Raw genomic sequence first — 7,283 nt, forward strand, 5'->3', positions numbered from 1 at the left:
GGCCCTCCGTCCTGCACCAATGACAAGGGCAAATCACGCCAGAAATTCAAGATGAACTCTCTTGGCCAATGCAGGAATCGAACATCCGACCTCCAGGCTAGCGAGCCAGAGCCTTACCCACTTAGCCACCGTGGCTCCAGAAAAAGATTTGTGACCATATTTGGAACCAGACTACCAAAGATTCCCTTCAATTATGCTACTTCCGGTGTGTATATCTCAGGGCGTTTCCATTTTCTGTGTGTCCAGTCCAACAAAAATATAATAAGTACAACGCAATAAAACCTCTTTATTTAGGCTTTTTGGTGTCCTGGGACTGCATTTTTATTTACCGAACGCCGGGTGACCTTGAACCAAATATAACTGCAATAAAAAGAGAGAGTTTAACGTCCACTGGACACAGACTATGTCATTTCGGGACTAACACATGATTCAATTTTATTTCTATAATTCAGCACTTCAGCAGTGGGAGGAAACCAGAGGACCCAGAGAAAACCCTCGAGGTTTGACGGGCGACCCTACTCCTTGTCACGTACAACCAGGGATTCGAAACCACGCCAGTTGACTCAATGACAGACCTTATGATACAACGCGCATGTGCTAACGATTCGGCCATCACCCTTCACCAAATAAAAGGAATTGGTTAGTATATCGTAAGGGGTATGAATGAGACCATCCTAACAACCACGAAAACATGCTTTCGTGCGCCTGAAGGGCAGCATTCGAGTTCATCCCCGTCCATCTGGTCTGAAAAAACATTGACTAACAGATTGTCCAAAGAACAAAAATTGTACACATTACATTTTCAGCAAAGACGACGAACTCATTCTGTTCCACAAGGTTGTCATCTGCAATAACAAACGACAAATATAATTGTTATGGATGTGCATGGACGTGGTCGCAATACTTGTAAACCTATAACGGTAAAGCGCTGTGATCTTTGGGGTATATTCTATGCTCGGAATAACTTGCGGTCTGAAAGTCGAGGATCGCTTTGAGTATAAACAGGAGAATTTGGAGTTATTCTTCTGAAATTTTTTCTTTAAACCTGTAACAGGTTATTCTTCCAGGGTAGGTTTCTTTATCCATAACAAAACACGATATATTCTGGGATATTCCCATTTTGCGTACATGTAAACATAGACGGTTTATAAGCAAGATAAAGTCCTCGACTTTGGTTATGCTGGGGAAGAAACTTGTACCCAGGGCCTCGGTTTTTCGTCAAAAGATATGACGTAGTTACTCCTCGCAGTGTTCGATTAGACCAATTCTCGATCAGGAGATTTCACGAACCATTGCTTCAGGAATATGCGAGACACCGTGGTTCCAACTTTATTGATGGACATTATATCGTTACGCCAGAGGTAGACCTACTAGTTGCGAGCATATTATTAACCGGTTAATGGGTTATTGGTTCGCTAATATTGCATGGAATGAATAGATTTAGCACGTGACGTTTTAGGGTTTGGGCTGGAATTAATGAGAGAAAGAGAGAAATGGGGTTTAACGTCCACAAACTAGGTCATTTCGGGACTAACGTATGGTTTATGGACAGGCGATCCTACTCCTTGTCATGTACAACTGGGGAATCGAAACGACGCCAGTTGACTTTATGATACAGCGCGCACACACTAACCATTCAGCCATCCAACCCCGCTGGAATTAATAAATCTCGAAGCACAATGACACAAGAGATTGAACGTAGTGTTTTAGAATTTGCAATCTCACCATTAGTATCAATTTTATCAAAATCTGTCTGAAGATCTTTTATATCGACGACGCCATCTTTGTTGTTGTCATAGTGATGGAAGTCCGCTGTAAGTACGGCTTTGTTCTCATCCAGTGGTTCATCTTTTAGATATTCATCTAGAGTTATGGTTTTGTCACCTTAAAAAGGAAATGATTGAAAAACCTCAAACGTGCCAAGTATGGTGGCTGATAGTGGCCATGTTAAATCTCGCTCTTTTCATAACAAATGAAATGAAATGAAATGAAATGGGGTTTAACGTCTTACTGTTCTGCTCCTAACCTGGGCTAATGAAGACGGGCATACGCCATACAGTGTGCTATGAGGGAAATTTTGCCCGGGCAGCGACGCTACGGCCTTCTCTTATATCGAATTCAAACTGCCAAGGGATCTTTTACGTGCACGCCAATGTGTACACGGGACCTCGGTTTTTCGTTTTCGTCCCATCCGCACGACTAGACAGCTGTCCTTGTCAGGTCCACCGTTATGCATCACTGACAAGGGGAAACCACGCCGGAAAATCGGGATGAACTTTCTCGACCAATGCAGAGATCGAACACCCGACCTCCAGGCTAGCGAGCCAGCGTCTTACCCACTTACCCCCCCCCCCCTTTTGATAACGCGACAACACGACATCACGAAAGTATTGACGCAATCACACGACACTTTACTCTGTCGTATCATCGTGTTATTTTTGTCATATTTCGGCCATTCCTCGACACTCATCACTCTTTGTAACTAAGGGTACCACTAACTCCAATCTATATTTCATTTCGGTTTTGTTATACTTTCGATGGCCTACACTACATGAAGATCTGACCAGTTCTAGTGGAAGGTCGCGTCAGGGGTCATACGAGAGGCTTTTGACCCCATGACGTCAGACATTGATTAATCAATCAGCGTTGACGTTTCTAGTGGCTTACCCACAGTTCCGTGCATCGCACGCCAAGAACTCGCTGTAACAGACCGTTTCATTGGCCAATCCTTCACTTCATAACAACTCTTTCAGAATCCTAGTATTATGAAGACAAGTTAATCGAAATTTTGAACTATAAAAAACGAAACGAAGTAGGATCTGCATTTTAATCAGATTGCATCCAAAAAATTATAATTGGATAAGTCAACGAACAGAAAGGTGATTGCTTAATTTAATTTTAAATCAGGACATAGGTTAATATTCACCATTGGTGTCGTGTGTTAGAAAAAGAGCAGAATATTCTTGAATATCTACAACACCATTTTTATTGGTATCCATAGAAACAAAATTCTCTCTAAAAATTGGTCTCCATTCGTCAATATTGCTGAAAAAAATATTTTGAAATGATAATATAAAGAACATTTAAAGGCTACATAGGATCTAGTAGCTTCAACCTCTGAGGACGTGCTCTACATATTCCTGAAATAATGATTCGAGAAATCCCTGTCTGGGATGGGTTTAATGCCAGGTTCCCACTATAATGATTCGTGCTAGGATTGAAATCGTGGTTTTAATCGTGGAGTAATCGTGGTGATCCTATCAGGTCTTATCAGTCGCAGCAATCGTGTTGATCGTATCGTACCAGATCGCACAACAATAAGAACCACTGCTCTAATCAAACGAAACACTGCGAGGAGTATGGTGATCTATGACGTTTCTCTTAGGGGGGGGGGGGGATTTACAACTGAGAGTAGTCCCTTATGACCGGTTTCCTTCACCTATAAAGCGTTTGTATTTATGACTTGCAACCACATTCAGTTGGCCTGTCGCCTTTTTGGCCTTATTCCCATTTTTTTAAAGGCAATTTAATAGTGTAGCGGTTTCACAAGAAACCCAGTTTAACAATGTTGCAAGTACAGGTAAAAGTCAATGTAATAGTGTAGCGGTTTCACACGATACCCAGTTTGTTGCAAGTACAGTGGTAGAAATACCTAATATACAATACATGCACTAAACAAACCAAAATAAACCCAATAATGAGGTATCAAACTTAAACATACATTATGCAAGAGCTAAATCTGCCTATTGCAAGTATTTATTTAGGCTTCAGATGTTATAGAAATTATTAATTAGACCTTTATATACACGACAAGCTTAAAATCATCTCTGTAGATCCACGGATGGCTTGGATGCAGTATGGATTTAAACAGCCTAGTTCATTTAAAATTGAATCAATAAATGGCGGACCAAGCTAACGTTTACCGTTACTCGCTGATGTCACAACCGGAAACTGGTGATGAAAAGCCTGCCAAGCGAGGCTACCATAGCCATTGAGCATGTTACTTGATAATCGAGAATATGTGGGTGGAGTTATCGTTTGTCAATCAAACGATCGCCAATTCTCATAGACGGTGAAGACACAATTGATGCCTATTTCTAACAGTGACAATTCCGTTCAAAGTAATTTGACTGAAATTTTCAACATTTTCTTTTTTTATCATCTATTTTCGATTTATTATAGCAAGAATGGTCAACTCTTTTTAAAACTCTTAACTAATGTATAGTTAAAAACGGGAAATATTTAATAAATCAAAAATACTGAACAATTCGGTTGTTGAAAAGCTCGTTAGTCAAGTTTGTGTCAGGTCTTGATTGTTATAAAATATAGGTTTCATAATACAATGAAAACCAGGAACCAAATAGATATATAACGAATAAAGTTTTACTCTGGTCCCTTGTACCAAGTAGCCGAACCAAACTTGATTAGACAAAGTTTGTATATATATATATATACCGCAATACCAAATATTTCTTATATATTTTGGTCATTTTCAATTTTAAAAGTGCATAATTTTTTAATTAAGGCGATATGTGTGATACGTAAAGATGATACTTACCTTACTGCCAGGGATATCAGCAACGGTAATAGATAGAACTTCATTCTGAAACTGGAGATAATTCACCCAATCTAATTCAAATACAGATCTACATTTCGTTTCGTTTTTTATACTATCGATGGCCCCCACTACCGAGAACGCTATATCGGAGACGGTCTTTCACATATGTGGATTATGCATTAGGGGGGTATAAGGGTTGGGCTTGGTACAGGGTTAGGGTCAGGGTTAGCGTTAGTTCTGATTACATCTCGAGACTTTGACGAAATATCCAGATCCTAACGCTAACCCACAATCCACATATGACGTCATATGTACAGGACGTGCTAAAATGTACAGGGCCGTCCTGGTCTAGCGTTCTACGCCCCCCCCCCCCAACACACTCACACACACACACACACACACACACTATTTGTGTATGTGTAGTAAAGACATGTAAAACAAAAATATGAACTAAAAAAAGAAAAAAACGAAATGGAATCTGTATTTTAATCAGATTGTAATTAATCGTGTATCGCTACAAATTGTTTTGAGAACTAAATTGATACTTGGTACATTGATGGCCACTTACATACTGAGCCAATGTCTAAACAAAAACGATTTACATTGACTTCTCAATTTAAAGACACTCGTGATATAAATTCAAGGCCCATCTAAATTGTCCATCTAAAAGCATTGTTATTAATGGAAGGGTATTCGCCAACAAATACACATCTGAATTGAAGATACGGTAGCAAATTAAAGAAGGAATAATTAGGCCTACATGCTTGGAGATTGAAACGTGGGAAAACAACATTCTTTTAAAACAGCTATCGGTTCTAGAATTCTTTTCAAACGATTGTGCCGTGCTTTTCTTCGATCTGCAGCAATCTATGGTCTCTTGTATTTACACAGTCGCAGCAGAACAACAGGACGCTAAACCCCGTTTCATTTCATTTCTGTATTTGCATCACATCCTGAACTTGAGCCTAGAACTTTACATTGAATTTAAATTTTGAATTTGTTGGATGGCAAAATTTCCTTGGGGGGTGGGGGGCATTTTACGAGAACCTGTTTATCGTTGGTGCAAAATCTACACCGGCAAACCCACCGATTGTACGGCAAAAGATCTACTAATCCTAGCATGGGACTATTTAGCCATACCAACTAAAGTTGCTAATGTTTCTAGCGTTGCTGGTCATATGTTAATAAGTAATTACGTGTGTACGTCGGTTGTAATTTACTCAAGAAGGGGGTGAAAAGTGCACGCCGCAAGCCAAATAAACAAGTAATATTGCGCCAGTCAGTTTAGACGGTAAAGTCAAGCAGATTAAACTAGTCTATTTTCACCCCTGTTTGTTGTTAATAATATTCGTATTGACGAGCTATAACTTACCTTTTTATGTAGCAGAAAATCACAAGTCTGAATGCTCCAAGACAAGGTGTAATATTCTAATGTAAGATTAGGCTATCGTCGCTACGTATTTTATTATTTATCAGATAAGATAAATAGGTAATGATAGATTATTGTTATCTCTAAAGGTTCTTATGTCATCATGTTCAGAGATCGGTAGAAGTCGAATGGCAAAAATATTTCCTTAATTAAAACAAAGACCGAATAGTGTTCTCTGCTCTGGGCATTATTTTATCTTGAAACCGTTATTCACGTTTGTTACAAAACGTTGTTGTTAAAGATGCATTCCTTCGTGTGATATATTTGGACTAAAACGTATTATTCAATAATATTGGGCTAATGAAGACTGACATACGCCATACAGTGTGCTATGAGGGAAATTTTGCCCGGGCAGCGGCGCTACGGCCTACTCTTATATCGAATTCCAACTGCCAAGGGATTTTTTACGTGCACGCCAATGAGTACACGGGGCCTCGGTTTTTCGTCCCATCGGAACGACTAGACAGCTGTCCTTGTCAGGCCCTCCGTCCTGCATCAGTGTCGAAGCCTAAGAAAATTCCTGGATTATTTTCTGCAAACATTTTCATCCGCCGTTTAATCGCAGTCTACTGGATGTTTATTTCTCTCGCCCCCTACCTCACATTTCTACTTGTATCCGAACCATTGGAGTTTTTCATAGAATCCAGTATTTGTCTAGTAAAATTGGGTGTCCCTAATTTCCATAAATACCGAAATTGTCATACTTTCATTGGTAATAACTACACAATAAATACTTTTGTTGGAATGCGTATCTATAAACGAAAGTGGTTATATCCGTAGATGTGTTTTTTTATATTAGAAAAATTACCATCGGATTTCAACTTTCAAGGGGTCTTTTACATGAACACAACTATTCACAGAATAAGTTCTCATATACTATTACCAAACAGGGGCGTGGTCACTTATAATTTTGAATGAGTCAACAACCGATGTGCCACTATTTGACAGTAAATTTATAATTTGTTGTAAAAATACTACGTCGTATTTCAAATGGCATTTCTGTATGGAAGGATAACGTTGCCAATATTATTTCAATGTTCACTATACAAACTGCATATGTCAGCAGTTCAATATACGTATTTTAGTTTTACAATTTGCAATTTCCATTGCTCCACAATATCAATGTCACAGTGTTAAAATACAGAATACACTTTTCAATTATACAAAATACAGTATAATAGTTATTTTGCACATTACACTTCTCTGTTCTGCATTTTGCATAATAGCCAAATGCATAACAGAATTTAGCATATTAGAACATATACATACTCATTTGCATACGGAAAAAAGTCCGGA

The 7,283-nt window shown here is 38.9% G+C and overlaps 1 long non-coding RNA gene across 1 annotated transcript; it reads right to left on the bottom strand.

The window, feature by feature from the left end:
* Positions 1 to 269: 269 nt before the first annotated feature.
* LOC126815551 (uncharacterized) lies at positions 270 to 5,985 on the bottom strand. Its single transcript, XR_007677969.2, has 6 exons — positions 5,931 to 5,985; positions 4,559 to 4,609; positions 2,927 to 3,045; positions 1,726 to 1,884; positions 799 to 845; positions 270 to 360 (listed from the first exon to the last, which is right to left on the bottom strand). It is a non-coding gene; the product is annotated as an uncharacterized LOC126815551 (long non-coding RNA).
* Between the last annotated feature and the right edge of the window lie 1,298 nt (positions 5,986 to 7,283).

The sequence above is a fragment of the Patella vulgata genome, chromosome 1 (assembly GCF_932274485.2).
Source record: "Patella vulgata chromosome 1, xgPatVulg1.2, whole genome shotgun sequence".
NCBI classification, from domain to species: domain Eukaryota; kingdom Metazoa; phylum Mollusca; class Gastropoda; family Patellidae; genus Patella; species Patella vulgata.